Genomic DNA, 18,369 nt, shown 5'->3' on the forward strand with positions numbered 1-18,369 from the left:
GGTCCGCAGGCGTGGTATGAGGGGCAGTGCAGAGCCGCCGCCCGTGTCTGCAAGGTAGGCAGACCTGCGACAGACCGGCGGATCAGGCCCAGGAACCTGCCGGCATGGTACACACATCACCCTAATTGGAGTAGGGGCAGAGCAGAGTCGCCGCCCGTGCCAGGAACAGGCCCAGCAACCTGCCAGCGGGGTAGTCACGACACCCCAATTGGAGTAGGGGCAGAGCAGAGCGACCACCCGTGCCCTAAAGGTGGGCAGACCTGCGACAGACCAGCGGGACAGGCCCAGTAGCCTGCCAGTACGACAGACACGTCACCCCATTTGGAGTAGGGGCAGAGCAGAGCCGCCGCCCGCGCCTGCAGGGTAGGCAAACCTGCAACCGACCAGCGGATCAGGCCCGGTGGCCTGACAGCGTGGTACACTCGTCTCCCCAATTGGAGTAGGGGCAGAACAGAGCCGACTCCAGCACCCAGAACAGGCCCAGTGACCTGCCGGTGTGGTAGTCACGACACCCCAATTGGAATAAGGAGAGAGCAGAGCCGACGCCCGCACCTGCAGGAAAGAAATGCAAGCAGTATGAAAAGACAAGGAAAGAAAGGACCACAAGCAATGCAGGTCAACGCAACTTTAGAAGAGGTAACAGCTGCAGCAGATGGAATGTCAGATAAAGAATTCAGGATATACATGCTTCAGATGATCTGGAGTATCAAGGAAGACATTAGACAGCAAAATCAGACAATGAAAGATCAATTCGACAATGAATTATGCAAACAAATCCAGGAAGCAAAGGATCAACTATAGAGGGAGATAGAGGTTATAAAAAACAAGCAATCAGAAATCCTAGAAATGCAGGAAGCAATAAACCAACTTAAAAACTCAATGGAGAATACTACCAGCAGAGTAGAACACTTAGAAGATAGAACATCAGACAATGAAGACAAAGTATTTCAACTGGAAAAGAACATAGACAGCTCAGCAAGACTGTTAAGAAACCATGAGCAGAACATCCAAGAAATATGGGATAACATTAAGAGACCAAACTTAAGAGTCATTGGGATACAGGAAGGTACAGAGCTCCAAACCAAAGGAATGAGCAGTCTATTCAATGAAATAATATGAGAAAACTTCCCAGACTTGAAGAATGAGACAGAATCCCAAATCCTAGAAGCCTACAGGACGCCGAATGTGCAAAATCATAAGAGATCCACACCTAGACATATTATAATGAAGATGTGCAACATACAGAATAAGGAAAGAATTTTAAAAGCTACAAGAGAAAAGAAGCAGATTACATTTCGGGGTAAGCCAATCAGGATAACAGCTGATCTTTCAACACAGACTCTGAAAGCTAGAAGATCCTGGAATAACATATCTCAAACAGTGAAAGAAAATGGGTTCCAACCAAGAATTGTGTATCCAGCGAAATTAAGCTTCAGGATGGAAGATGAAATTAAAACCTTCCACGATAAACAAAAGTTAAAAGAATTTGCAGCTAGAAAACCATCTCTTCAAAACATCCTCAGCAAAGCATTACAGGAAGAGGAAATGGAAAATAACAATGAAAACCAACAGTGGGAGGTAGGACAATAAAGGGGGCAAAAATAATCAAAGAGGAAAACAAACCATGTTTAGTAACATAAATAAACAAATATGGCTGGAAGAACAACCCATATCTCAATAATAACCCTAAATGTTAATGGCTTAAACTCACCAATTAAGAGACACAGGCTAGTAGAATGGATCACAAACCAAGACCCAACAATATGCTGCCTACAGGAGACGCATTTGATAGGAAAAGACATACATAGGCTGAAGGTGAAAGGTTGGGAAAAATCATATCACTCATATGGACTTCGGAAACAAGCAGGAGTGTCCATACTCATATCAAATAAAATAGATTTCAAGCCCAAGTTAATCCAAAGGGATAAAGAGGGACACTACATACTGCTCAAGGGAACCATACACCAACAAGACTAACAATCATAAATATTTATGCCCCAAAGAATGGTGCAGCTATGTTCATCAAACAAACTCTTCTCAAGTTCAAGAGTCTAATAGACCACCATACAATAATCATGGGAGACTTCAACACACCTCTCTCGCCACTGGACAGATCTTCCAAACAAAAGTTGAATAAGGAAACTATAGAACTCAATAACACAATTAATAACCTAGACTTAATTGACATATATAGAATATACCACCCAACATCAAGCAGTTACACTTTTTTCTCAGCAGCACATGGATCCTTCTCAAAAATAGATCATATATTATGTCTCAGGGAAACTCTTAGACAATATAAAGGAGTAGAGATAATACCATGTATCTTATCTGATCATAATGGAATGAAACTGAAAATCAACGATAAAAGAAGGAAGGAAAAAGCATACATCACTTGGAGAATGAACAATAGGTTACTGAATGATCAATGGGTTATAGAAGACATCAAGGAGGAAATTAAAAAATTCTTACAGATAAATGAAAACACAGACACAACATATCGGAATCTATGGGACACATTGAAAGCAGTTCTAAGAGGAAAATTCATTGCTTGGAGTTCATTCCTTAAAAAAAGAAAAAAACAACAAATAAATGATCTCATACTTCATCTCAAAATCCTAGAAAAAGAAGAGCAAAACAACAGCAAAAGAAGTAGAAGGCAAGAAATAATTAAAATCAGAGCTGAAATTAATGACATCCAAACAAAAGAAACAATTGAAAAAATTGACAAAACTAAAAGTTGGTTCTTTGAAAAAATAAACAAAATCGACAGACCCTTAGCCATGCTAGCGAAGAGAAGAAGAGAGAGAACTCAAATTACTAGCCTACGGGATGAAAAAGGCAATATCGCAACAGACACTTCAGAAATACAGAAGATAATCAAAAACTATTTTGAATCCTTATACTCCAATAAATTAGAAGATAGTGAAGGCATCGATAAATTTCTTAAGTCATATGATCTGCCCAGATTGAGTCAGGAGGATATAGACAACCTAAACAGACCAATATCAATTGAGGAAATAGACGAAACCATCAAAAGACTACCAACTAAGAAAAGCCCAGGATCGGATGGGTATACAGCAGAGTTTTACAAAACCATAAAAGAAGAACTAATACCAATACTTTTCAAGCTACTTCAGGAAATAGAAAAAGAGGGAGAACTTCCAAATTCATTCTACGAGGCCAACATCACCCTGATACCTAAACCAGACAAAGACAATTCAAAGAAAGAAAACTACAGACGAATATCTCTAATGAACCTAGATGCAAAAATCCTCAATAAATTTCTGGCGAATCGGATACAAAAACATATCAAAAAAATTGTGCACCATGATCAAGTAGGATTCATCCCTGGGATGCAAGGCTGGTTCAATATACGGAAATCAATAAATGTTATTCACCACATCAATAGACTTAAAAATAAGAACCATATGATCATCTCGATAGATGCGGAAAAAGCATTCGACAAAGTACAGCATCCCTTTATGTTCAAAACTCTAGAAAAACTAGGGATAACAGGAACATACCTCAATATTGTAAAAGCAATCTATGCTAAGCCTCAGGCTAGCATCATTATGAATGGAGAAAAACTGAAGTCATTCCCTCTAAAATCTGGAACGAGACAGGGATGCCCTCTCTCTCCATTTCTCTTCAACATAGTTCTCGAAACACTGGCCAGAGCAATTACACAGACGAAAGAAATTAAAGGCATAAAAATAGGAAAAGAAGAACTTAAATTATCACTATTTGCAGGTGACATGATTCTATACCTAGCAGACCCAAAAGGCTCTACAAAGAAACTATTAGAGCTAATAAATGAATTCAGCAAAGTGGCAGGATATAAAATCAACACGCATAAATCAAAGGCATTCCTGTATATCAGCGACAAATCCTCTGAAATGGAAATGAGGACAACCACTCCATTCACAATATCCTCAAAAAAAAAAAAAATACTTGGGAATCAACCTAACAAAAGAGGTGAAAGACTTATACAATGAAAACTACAGAACCCTAAAGAGAGAAATAGAAGAAGATCTTAGAAGATGGAAAAATATACCCTGTTCATGGATAGGCAGAACTAACATCATCAAAATGGCGATATTACCAAAAGTTCTCTATAGGTTTAATGCAATGCCAATCAAAATCCCAACGGCATTTCTTGTAGAAATAGAGAAAGCAATCATGAAATTCATATGGAAAAATAAAAGACCCAGAATAGCAAAAACAATGCTAAGCAGGAAGGGTGAATCAGGCGGTATAGCGATACCAGACTTCAAACTATACTACAGAGCAATAGTAACAAAAACAGCATGGTACTGGTACCAAAACAGGTGGGTGGACCAATGGTACAGAATAGAGGACACAGAAACCAATCCACAAAACTACAACTATCTTATATTTGATAAAGGGGCTAAAAGCATGCAATGGAGGAAGAATAGCGTCTTCAACAAATGGTGCTGGGAAAACTGGAAATCCATATGCAACAAAATGAAACTGAATCCATTTCTCTCGCCATGCACAAAAGTTAATTCAAAATGGATCAAGGAGCTTGATATCAAATCAGAGACTCGCCGTCTGATAGAAGAAACAGTTGGCTACGATCTACATTCGGTGGGGTCGGGCTCCAAATTCCTCAATAGGACACCCATAGCACAAAAGTTAATAACTAGAATCAACAAATGGGACTTACTCAAACTAAAAAGTTTTTTCTCAGCAAAAGAAGCAATAAGAGAGGTAAATAGGGAGCCTACACCCTGGGAACAAATCTTTACTCCTCACACTTCAGATAGAGCCCTAATATCCAGAGTATACAAAGAACTCAAAAAATTAGACAATAAGAGAACAAACAACCCAATCAACAAATGGGCCAAGGATCTGAACAGACACTTCTCAGAGGAGGACATACAGTCAATCAACAAGTACATGAAAAAATGCTCACCATCTCTAGCAGTCAGAGAAATGCAAATCAAAACCACCCTAAGATACCATCTCACTCCAGTAAGATTGGCAGCCATTATGAAGTCAAACAACAACAAGTGCTGGCGAGGATGTGGGGAAAAGGGTACACTTGTACATTGCTGGTGGGACTGCAAATTGGTGCAGCCAATTTGGAAAGCAGTATGGAGATTTCTTGGAAAGCTGGGAATGGAGCCACCATTTGACCCAACTATTCCCCTTCTCGGTCTATTCCCTAAAGACCTAAAAAGAGCATGCTACAGGGACACTGCTACATCGATGTTCATAGCAGCACAATTCACAATAGGAAGACTGTGGAACCAACCTAGATGCCCTTCAATAGACGAATGGATAAAAAAAATGTGGCATTTATACACAATGGAGTATTACTCTGCATTAAAAAATGACAAAATCATAGAATTTGCAGGGAAATGGATGTCATTAGAGCAGATTATGCTAAGTGAAGCTAGCCAATCCCTAAAAAACAAATGCCAAATGTCTTCTTTGATATAAGGAGAGTAACTAAGAACAGAGTAGGGAGGAAGAGCATGAGAAGAAGATGAACATTTAACAGGGATGAGAGGTGGGAGGGGAAGGGGAGAGAGAAGGGAAATTGCATGGAAATGGAAGGAGACCCTCAGGGTTATACAGTGGAGGGGGTAGAGAGAGAGGAGGGGAGGGGAGGGGAGAGGAGGGGAGGGGGGATGGTGGAGGATGGGAAAGGCAGCGGAGCACAACAGACACTAGTATGGCAATATGTAAATCAATGGATGTGTAACTGATGTGATTCTGCAATCTGTGTATGGGGTGAAGGTGGGAGTTCATAACCCACTTGAATCAAAGTGTGGAATATGATATGTCAAGAAATTTGTAATGTTTTGAACAACCAACAATAAAAAATTAAAAAAAACAATATCAAAGCATACAATACATATTATTTGATAGAAAACTAAAGTCAAAGGTGTCTACTTTTAGAAATTTTTATCTTGTTATATTATTGTACATCAATGTAGAAAAAGAACATATATTTTAAAATTTGAAGTTTAGAAACTGTGACAATTTATCTAAATTTACTGACATAACATGATCAACTTCCTAATGATGAAATGAGATCACATATGTTTATTGAATAATATAGAAAAAAAATTATCAGGAGATAAATTCATTTGACTGATAGAAAGTATATTATCCCTAAAACTGCATTTTGATATTTTGATCTCTATTTATAAAAATATGCCTAATTCTTCAAAACCTAGCTCAAGTGGGAAAAAAGATACAAATAAACATTCTTGGTGGAACTGCACCTAAGTACAACCACTTTGGGAAGCAGTATTAAGTGCCTCAAAAGACTAGATATAGAACTGTCATATGACCCAGCTATAAAACTCTTTGGTATTTATCCTAAAAACTAAAATCAGCCTACTATAGTGATACAGACACATCGGCATTTACAGCAGAGCAATTCACAATAGCCAAGTTATGGAACCAGCCCAGGTGCCTGCCAACAGATCAATGGATAAAGAAAATGTAGTTTAAACACACATCAAAATTGTATTAAATCACAAAGAAGAATAAAAATATGGCATTTATTAATAAATGGATGGACCCAGAGAATGTCATTCTAACTGAAATAAGTTAATATTCAGAAAGTCAAAGGTCTATTTTTTTTCATGTGCAGAAATTAGGTAAAAACTTGAATCCCATGAAAATGAAAAGAAGATCAATGGAATAGAGGAAGGAGATTAAGGGCTAGGGAGGTGGAAGAGAAAAAGAAAGGAATATTATGTCAGATGTATAATATGAATGTAAATTTTATTTTTATGTATATCTGTAAATCACTAATTTAAAAATATATAAATTTATTCAAAATAGCTACACTGTGGAACCAACCTAGATGCCCTTCAATAGATGATTGGGTAAAAAAAAAAAATGTGGCATATATACACAATCGAATATTTCTCAGCAATAAAAGAAAATAAAATCATAGCATTCCCAGGTAAACGGATAGAGTTAGAGAAAATAATGCTAAGTGAAGTTAGCCAATCCCCCCAAAAAAATAAATGCCAAATATTTTCTTTGATAAAAGGAGGCTGATCCATAGTGCAATAGAGAGCAGGAGCATGGGAGGAATAGACAGAGGAAGTCTAGAGAGGACAGAGAGGTTAGAGGGGAAGGGAGGGGGCATGGGGTAATTATGATGGTGGAATGTGATTATCATTTCTATTCAAAGTACATGTATGAAGACATGAATTGGTGTGAATATACTATGTATACAACCAGAAATATGAAAAATTGTGCTCTATATAGGTAATAAGAATTGTAATGCATTCTACTGTCATATATAAATTAAAAAAAAAAAAATTAATAGAGAGAAGACCAGTAGAGTAGAGGAAAGAGAACAGGGGGAATGTGGGTAGATAGAGGAAAAGAGGAAGAAATGGGATGTTAAATGGAATATATTCCATGAATGTGTGATTATGTCAAAATAAGCACCAGTATTATGTATAACTATATACCAATGAAAACATTAAAAAAAATTAGCTCAAAATTCATCATTTTAATGATGTCATCTTTATAACCCTATTAGATACAATCACTTTATCTTCATGTGTTGTACATCTAACTGTAATCTAAAACGTACTTTAATACATTCTTATATTAAATTTATTTTGTTAAAAATATACTGTAATGGATTATATCATCAAAGAAAGCAGTTACTATGGATAGGATATATGTTTTCACTCTAATAAAACTGCTTTTATTTAATGAATATTCATTTTTCTAAGTGTCTTAAATGAATTTCTTTTATTTAAACAGTATATATCAACACAAAAATTTAACTTAATATGTGCTACAAGGCTTACCTTTGATTATTCAGAATATAACTTTTCATGAAAGAATAAATGACAATAATAAGTGTTCAACATCACTAATTGTGAGTTTATTCTTTACATAGTTTTAAATTTATAAATACTAATAGTCACTTTAAGTGAAAAAAATGTACATATATCTGGGAATATGTGTGAGTGTGTGTGTGTGTGCGCGCACACGCACATGCCACCTATGTACTACATCTAAATTCACAGTAGATACACTCATATGCCAAAATGCATAAATAAGACTATTCATGAAATTCTTCACAAAAAAAGACCTCAAAGGGAATAAAAATGTATCTATTACCACGTTTAATGAATTGATTTAAGAAGTTAATTATAAACATACTAAGAATATGACTCAGAAGATATTTTTAAATTCCAAATATAGTTAAAATATAATTATTAATGGATTTCAGTAGTGTATTTTTTTTCCAAATTTATTTAAAATACTGTGACACGAGGGTGACAAATCATTTACTTTAATACCCTTCATCCCATATTTTACTTTGAGAATAAATTAATGATGTCAGCCATCCTGGCTTACCCTCATTTAGACACTCAATCATTTCAATCAGTTGAGCTGGATTTTGAAAATGTTTGGAAATATTTCTCCCAAGAATATTTTAATTTTAATTCCTTTTGTTTACATGGCATAATTTAGTTAGAATATTCCCTATGGTGGGCATAGAAACAAGATTATCCAAAGAATTCTATTTTAATCATTTTACAATTTTTTTTCAGGAAATAATTACAATATACAGGCTCTGGGTCATTTGTGGAATGCTGTCTTGCTGAAAATAGTCAAGTCTAATTTGTTGTATTATGCATCTATTGTGGTCCTGCTCAAAATATCTTGTATCAAATATAAAGAATTATTACAATAATAGTAGATAACAAAAAATCAGATCAGTTAGAATAAATTTTTTTAAAAGTATATAGATGGAGGTTTTTAAATGTATTTTTCAATTATTTTGAAATACCAAATGATGAAAAAGCTTGATTGTCTTAAATATTTCCAGGTCACATGGGAAGTGGATACTGAACAAACATAATTCTTTAAATATAGAAAATGAATATAAGTATAACAAATTGATTAAAACAGCATTTCTTTATTCAATATTTACATTTTGTGTCAAATACTTATTTGTTGGGGTATTGTCCTGTCCATGTTAGGATAATTAGCATCAACCTAGCCTCTGCTCACTGCATGTGAGTGCATCTCCTTCTCAGTCAGGATAACCCAAATATATACAGACATTGTTAAACGCCTCCATAAGGGTGAAATCACCTGTGATTGGCAACCATTGGTTTAAATGAAGTTGGTAATATTTTACATAATTAACTCAAAGTTACTTTGATTGCTGTTGGTCAAAAAGAAGTTGTTTAAATTTTAATTCCAAAATAAAAATGTAAGGGAAATACCTAGATGTGGAAGAGGGATGCTTGTATTAAAATAGAGTATCATGCATGACAATGTTACAATTTGCTGGATAAGTATCATTAACATTTTATTTAATGGCATTTTAAATAATAGAGTTATTTCTTAATATGTGAAGACTTTGAAAATGTGTTAGGTATATTTGTGAAAAATTCTATGTGTTTTTATATCTCCATCTATGCCTATTTTCTATCTTTAAAGTATTTTAGCATTGCCTCTAATATGACTAAATCAGCTTGCCAATTTTTTTTTAATTTTTTATTGTTGGTTGTTCAAAACATTACAAATTTCTTGACATATCATATTCCACACTTTGATTCAAGTGGGTTATGTACTCCCACCTTCACCCCATACACAGATTGCAGAATCACATCAGTTACACATCCATTGATTTACATATTGCCATACTAGTGTCTGTTGTGCTCTGCTGCCTTTCCCATCCTCCACCATCCCCCCCAGCTTGCCAATTTTTGATTTATGATCTCTATGTTATTATACCCTAAATATTATTTTTCAGTAGTTTTAAATATAACTCCTTCTAAGTGTATCTGAAAGGCAAACATGTGTATATATGAACATACAATATGTAAACACATGTATAAATGCATACATATATGTTGCATGATATTCATATAATAAATATGGGCCTGTATATATACATCCACAAACATGAATATATGTATATGCTGTTGCACCCAGGGTTGAATTGACCCTAAATACACAGTTGTTAAAAAATTATGAGGGATATTTGTATATTTTAAAATGTTTATGCTTCAGAAAAAGAATAGAATGTATTTTTAAAGCCTCAGAAGCAAAGTGTGAAAGATGATATATCAAGAACTATGTAATGTTTTGAACAACCAACAATAAAAAAAAATAAAATAAAAAAAAATAAGAAAAGAAAGACATCAGGTTACATTGAGGCAACCCTATCAGAATTTCTCAGCACATAAAGGCCAGAAGGGAATAGAATGATGTGCTCCAAATCCTGTCCTAAAAGAAAATTTCTGTCAGCCAAGACTGATATATCCAGCAAAGCTATCTTTCAAAATCAAATGGAAAATAAAAACCATCCAAGATAAGCCAAAACTAAAAGAATTCATGAATACTGAATCAGCCCCATAGAACTTACTTAAAGAAATACTCCAAACAAAAGAAAACAAAAACCCAAGAGCTAAAAAATGAACAAGTCTCATTTGTAGTGTGGTTAAGGAAACAGAACCAAATTAAACATTATAAATAAATCAAAATGACAGGAATTAATAAATATCTCTGTATAATAACACTAAATATAAGTAGTCTCAACTCTCCAAATAAAACACATATTCTGGCAGAATCTCATTAAAAAATGAGATTCAATTATAAAATGTAAGAGATGCACTTTACAGGGAAAGACAATTACAGGCTGCAAGTGAAAGAAAGAACACTGATAATCCAGAGTCAATTGTGCACACCTGTTATCCCAGCAGCTCAGGAGGCTGAGGCAGGAGGATAGTGAGTTTAAACCTAGCCTCAGCAACTTAGTGAGGCCCTGAGCAACTCAGCAAGACCTTGTCTCTAAATTAAAATATATATATATATATATATATATATATATATATATATATATATATCCTTCTAAGTGTATCTGAAAGGATATATATGGCTGGGGATGTGGCTCAATGCTTGAATGCTTCTGTGTTCAAACCAAGTACCATAAAAAAAAAAAAACAACAACAAAAGAACAACAACAACAACAACAACAAAAAGATATACCAGTGTGTCCACTCTTATATCACATAAGGCAGACTTCAAACTAAAATCAAGGTAAAGAGACAAAAAAATCATATTGGAAAAGAAAATAATCCAACAAGAAGATGCAACAAAATAACTACTTATGTTCCAAACATGGGTGCAACTAGTTACATAAAAGAGACAATAATCCAAGCCTCAGATAGACCCCAGAACAAAAATACTGAATAATTTCAACACATCTTTCTCACCATTAGATAGATCATCTAGATAAAAATATTGTGAAGTCTCTATAGACCTGAAAAGTATTATAAATTAAATGGACTTAGAAGATATCTGTAGAATATTTCATCCTAGAAAAATCGAGTACACTTTCTTTTTAGCAGCTTATGTAATCTTCTAAAAAAAAAATAGACCAGTTTAGGCCATAGAGTAACTCTTAGCAAAAACTTTTAAGAAATCAATGTAATTCCCTGCATCTTATCACATCATAACGGAATGAAATTAGTAACCAGCACAACTTTACAGAAACTATATAAACACATAGAGATTGAACAATAAATACACTTTTGAATGATGAATGATGAGGGGAAAATTTAAAGAATTCTTAGACTCAAATGAGAATAGTGGTACAACATATCAGAACCTCTGGGACACTATGAATTCATTTCTAAAAGGAAAGTTTATAGCTATGAGTGCATGCATAAGAAAAGCAGAAAGATCTGAAATAACTTAATGATACATTTCAAGGCTCTTAAAAAAGAACAAACCAATTACAAAATCAGTAAAAGGATGGAAAAAATAAGATCAGAGCCTAAATAATTGCAATTGAAAAAAATAATACAAAAGATCAATAAAACAATGAGTTAGTTCTTTGAAAAGATTAAAAAAATTATAGATAAGTCCTTAGCCAAATTAATGAATATAAAAAGAAAACCCAAACCAATAGAATTAGAGATGAAAAAGGAGAAATCATCATAGATATAATAGAAATCCAGCAGATAATTGGGGATAATTTTAAAAACTTAAACACCAATAAATTGGAAAATCTAGAAGAAATGGAGATATTTCTAGACAAATACAATCTGCCAGAACTGAGTCCAAAGGACATACAAAATCTAAACAGACCAATAACTTATAATGATATAGAAGCAATAAAAAAACGTCTTCCAACAAAAAGAGTCCTGGACTAGATGGATTTTCAGATGAATTATACCACACCATTAAAGAAGAACTAAGACAGTAATCCTCAAATTATTCCATAAAACATAAAAGTATGGAACACTTCAAAATTTATTCTATGAAGCCAGTATCACATTCATACCCAAATCAGATAAAGACACATCAAGGAAAGAAAATTACAGACCAATATCTGATGAACTTAGATGCAAAATTACATAATAAAATACTATTAAATCATATTCAACACACATTAGGAAGATTGTACAACACAACCAAGTTGGTTTGATTCCAGAAATGCAAGGATGGTTTAACATACCCAAATGGATAAGTGTAATTCATCATATGAATAGAATTAAGGACAAAACCACTTAGTTATCTCAATAGATGCAAAGATGCTCTTTGACAAAATTCAGCACCCATTCATGATAAAAACACTGAAAAATCTACGGATAGAAAGAACCTATCTCAACATTATAAAGGCTATATATGAAAAACTGAAAGCTAACATTATAGCAATGGGGAAAATCTGAAACATTTTCTCTAAAATCTTGGACAAGAGGAGGATGTCCACTCTCATTAGTTCTATTTAATCTAGGATTAGAAATTCTAGCTAAAGCAAATAAGAAAAAGGAAGAGAGAAAAATAGACAAGGAAGGTGGAAATTTATTACTGTTTGCAGATGATATGATCCTTTACATAGAAGATTAAAAAGTAAATAAAACTCCAGCAAAAGACTGCTAGAACTAATGTACAAATTTGGCCAAGCAATGGGTTACAAAATCAACATACCAAAATTGTTACCTACAGACAATGAATCTCCCAACAAAGAAATAATAATTTAAAAAAATCCATTCACAATAGTTGCAAATATAAAATAGCTAGGAATAATTCTAATTCAGGAAGTGAAAGACGTCTACACAGAAACTTTGAAGAAATAAATTGAAGAAGACCTTATTAGATGGAGAGATGTCCCAGGTCCATGAATAGGCAGGAATAATATTTTCAAAATGGCCATACTCCTAAAAACAATATACAGATTCAATGCAATCCCCATCAAAATAGCTATGATATTATTCATAGAACTAAAAAGAAATAGTCCTAGGAGTTGGATCACAAATTATTTAACTCTTGGAAGAAAACATAGGGTCAAAACTTTAGCATACAGTTCCAGAAAATGACTTTCTCAATAGGATGCTGAAAGTTCAGAAAATAATGCCAAGAGTTAATAAATGGGATAGTATCAAATTAAAGCTTCTACATAGCAAATGAAACTATTAGAAATCTGAAGTCAGAACCTACAGAATGAGAGGAAATCTTTGCTAGCTATACTTCTGGCAGAGGATTAATATCTAGAATATATAAAAAACTCAAAATAACTTTACATTGAAAAGTCAAATATACAATTAATAAGTGTACAAATAAATTAAACAGACACTTCTCTAAAGAAATAATATAAATGTTCAACAAATATATGAAAACATGTTTAACATCTATTAGTAACCAATATAATCATTGCAAATCAGAACTATACTTAGATTTCATCTCATAACAGTCAGAATGACAGTCTTCAAGAATACAAATAATAAACGAGATCCCAGATGGTGGGCAAAAGGGAGGCCACCTTCTGTGTTGCTCTGTGACCTGGGACTCAAAAAGTAAAAATACTGCTTCTCAGCAAGGGATATTCTTGCTTCTGCACAGGAATCATGGCCACTGTGCCCATGCAGGTCTCCAGGCCTCAGCATCATAGTAGGTCTCCCAACTACTTGCCATGCAAGAATACCAGGAGCAGAACCATCAGCATAAGCATCTGCACAAAACTTTGGACCACTCAGTCAAGCATAAATCCCAAGTATCCCATGCAAGATACTTGGAAGCTACCCACACTCAGGATATCTAGCTACCACTCCTTTGTGAACCCCCATCCACCAACATGGGGCTCCCTTGGTGGTCTTCATCTTGGGACTCTGCAGCAATGGAGATAGTCCCCTAGGCACCATAGCCTACCTGCACATGGGAACTTTATACAGGCTCCAAAGACAGCCACAGCCACATGCTACACACCACAGACCCAGTCTCTGGACTCATTGTCCAACACCATCGTCCAGCTTCCCCCACCTGACCTGACACCCCATCTCTGAAAGCAAATGCTTCCCTCTTGGGTATCATTCATCACCATCTTTAGTGAAGGCAACTCCCAGTTTGGAACTCTGGCTGAACAGGTATCCAAGGCCCTGGGCCTCAGAGTTAGAGCAGGACTCCCAACTCCAACACCCAACTTCTGACTACTAGTCCACACAGGGCTCACAAGGGCCTTAGCAGGATCACTGACTGCATCAGCACTACTGCAGTACTCCCAGATGCTGCTCCACTCCCACGCAGGACACTCAGATGCTACCTACCTACAGGAACTCCAGAAGTCACTTCCCTGTGGACCCTCATCTACCAATGAGGGGCTCCCCCAGTCACCTCCACTTTCGACTCCACTCAGTAGCTATGGCCATAGTCCCCTACACGGTAATCTACCTGCACCTGGGAACATCCCATGGGCTCTGAAGAGAGCCAAAAGCCACAGTACTGAACATCAGAGAGCTCATCTCTGAACACATTGCACAACACCATCATTCGGATGCCACCTGACACCCTAGTGCTGGAAGTGGTCCGTCTCCATCTTGGCTCACCTTCCTCACCATATTTGGTGGGGCCAGCTCACAGATCAAAACCCCAGCTGGCTAGGTACCTGATTACCAACTCCCCCCTCTACCCAGCGGCAGTAACTTGGCACAGTAACTGCCCAACACAAAACAGCTCTCAGGGGGACTGGTGCACAGTGCAACCAGAGTGCTGCCCATGGGAGCCCAGGTAAGAGACATCTTTTAATTGGGAAATGCTAAGGGAGAGGGAAACAAGGCAAAAGTTCGGAGACTAACAGAGAGACCAGGAACTAGGAAAACTTCAGGCAATATAGGGAGATAGGACTGGAAGCTCAAGTTATAAAAGCAGACCCCCAAAATACCTTGAGTTGCAGTCTCCCTGCAGAAACTTGCAGGTGCCACAACTCACTTCCAGGCACCCTGGACCAGGACCAGCCCTCCCAGCCTGGTCACCTTCCCTATACTGAGGGTGGAGATTTCAGCTAACAACAGACAACCTCACCTATAGGATGAGAAGGGAAGCAAGAAAGAAACTGATCTCCAGAACAAACAACAATTCTCATTTCTTCCTTTGAGACTTTTTTTTTCTTTTTCCTCCTTTTCTTCTCTCCTTCTATCCTCCTGACCTCACATCCCTATCATATGTGAAAAACAAGAACTTTGCATGAATTAGGACTTTGAGGACTGGGTCATCTGAATAATATATTAGAGGTGTGTTGTATATGACTTTCCTCCCTTTCAATTTTTAGTATTTTAACATCCTTTATTTTTCTGAATATATATGTGTGTTTGTTTTATGTACTCTACTGTCTTCCCATGTACTTGTCTACACAAAATTACTTCCTATCTATTCTCTTGCTACAAACCCTCTTCATTAGATTTCTCTTTCACACTTTCTAAGATATATTAACTATATCTCACATTCTACCTCCTCAGCATATCATACTACACCTCACCCTCAGTTCATTGTCCACCATCAGAAACTGTAAACCCTTTTATAAGCCTACTGATTATATTTTAGATAATAATCACATTCAACAGTTCTGTACATTGTGACCAAACTGTAAATGTCTTACTAGCAATAAATGTTCACAGGTGGTATGTTGTTATATTGGGATCTATTAACATCATCCTTCCCCACAAAAGAGAGATATTGGAAACCTAGAAGAGAACTATAAGCCTACAGGGTAAAAACAATAACACCCTGGATCCACAGCACTATAAGGGAAGACAAGCAGAATGAAAAGACAAGGAAAGAAAGTATCCCAAACAAATCAAGATACCACATTATTAGAAAATATGGCTAGCATACTACAAGAAATTACAGAGCAGGAGTTAGGATGTACATGATTAAAATGTTCTGTGAGTGAAAAGATGATATAAGATGATATAAGCAAATACAGGTAGCAAAAGATCATTTCAACAAAAGCTACATAAACAAATACAGGAAGCAAAAGATTACTTCAATAGGGAGATTGAGACTCTAAACAAACAAACAAACAGACAATAAATCCTTGAAATGAAAGAAACAATAAACCAAATTAAAAGTTCAATTGAAAGCATCACCAATAGGGTAGACCACTTGGAAGATAGGACATCAGACAATGAAGACAAAATATATAATCCTGAAAAGAATGTAGACCACACAGTGAAAATGATAAGAAACTATGAACAGAAAGATTAAGAAACATGAGATAGCATAAAAAGATCAAATTTTGGATCAAAGTTCCAAACCAAAGGAATGAAAAATTTATTCAATGAAATAATATCAGAAAAATTTCTGAACATCAAGAATGAATTGGAAAACCAAATCCAAGAAGCCTACAGGACACCAAATGTACAAAATCGCAACAGATCCATAGCAAGGCACATTATAATGAAAATCCCAAAATACAGAATAAGGAGAGGATATTAAAACCCATGAGATTAAAAAATCAGATTACATATAGAGGGAAACCAAATAGGATAAAGGCAGATTTTTCAACCCAGAACCTGAAAACTAGAAGATCTTAGACAACATACATCCAGCTCTGAAAGAAAATGGATGCCAACCAAGAATCTTGTATCCAGCAAAACTAAGCTTTAGATTTGATGGTGAAATAAAAACCTTCCATGCTAAACAAAAGTTAAAAGAATTTACAGCTAGAAAATTGGTACTACGAAACATCCTTGGCAAAATATCCCATGAAGAGGAAACAAAAAAACAACAATGAAAAGGGAGATATTACCCTAAAAGAAAAACTAATCAAAAGAGAAAAGAAGTCAAGATAAATAACAAAAATAAACAAATACGGCTAGGAATACAAATCATGTTTCAATAATAACCCCTGATGTTAATAACCTAAACTCACCAATCAAAAGACATAGGCTAGAAGATTGGATTAAAAAAAAAAGGCCCCAACAATATGCTGCCTCCAGGAGACTCATCTGATAGGAAAAGACATACATAGATTGAAGGTAAAAGGTTGGGAAAAATCATACCACTCACATGGACTGTGGAAGCAAGCAGGGGTTTCCATTCTCATATCAAATAAAGTAGACTTCACGATAAAGCAATCAAAAGGGTTAAAGAAGGACATTTCATACTGCTCAAGGGAACCATACACCAACAACAATTAATAATTATAAAACCATATGCCACCCAAAATTTAGCATCTGTGTTCATCAAACAAATCCTTCTCAAGTTCAAGAGTCAAATTGACAACAACAATATAAACTTGGGTTACTTTACCACTCCTCTCTCAACACTGGAAAATCTTCCAAACAAAAATTGAACAAAGAAACTATAGATCTCAATAATACAATCAATAACTTTGTCTTAACTGACATATATAGAATATTTTATTCTTCAACAAGTGAATACACTTTCTTCTCAGCAGCACATAAATCCTTCTCTAAAATAGACCATATAATATGTCACAAAGCAACTCTTAGCAAATACAAAAATTAAAGATACATCCCTGCATTTCATCAGATCATAATTGTATGAAATTAGAAATTGATGACAAAATAAAAAAATAAAAATTACTCCAATAACTGGAGACTAAATAATATGCTACTTAATGAACAATGGGTTTCAAAAGACATCAAAGAGGAGATTAAAAAATGCTTAGAGTTAAATGAGAAAATAGACACAACATATCAAAATCTCTGGGACACTATGAAGACAGAATTAAGAGGAAAATTCATTGCATGGATTTCATTCCTTAAATGAAGAAAAATTCAACAAATAAATGACCTAACATTACTTCCAAAAGCCCTAGAAAAAGAAGAACAAATCAATCCAAAACAGTAGAAGACAGGAAATAATTAAAAATTAGAACTCTAATCAAAGAACTCAAAAAAAAAGAAACAATTGAAAAAAATGACAAAACAAAAAATTGGTTCTTTGAAAAAATAAATAAAATTGACAGACCCTTAGCTACTCTAAGGAAGAGAATGAGAATGAAAACTCAAATTACTACCATACATGATGAATAAAGTAATATCAAAACAGATGCTACAGATATACAGAAGATAATTTGAAATTATT

Source organism: Marmota monax, unplaced genomic scaffold (assembly GCF_021218885.2).
Source record: "Marmota monax isolate L192 unplaced genomic scaffold, Marmota_monax_Labrador192_F-V1.1 WCK01_AAM20220418_F8-fsc00049, whole genome shotgun sequence".
Classification (NCBI taxonomy): Eukaryota; Metazoa; Chordata; class Mammalia; order Rodentia; family Sciuridae; genus Marmota; species Marmota monax.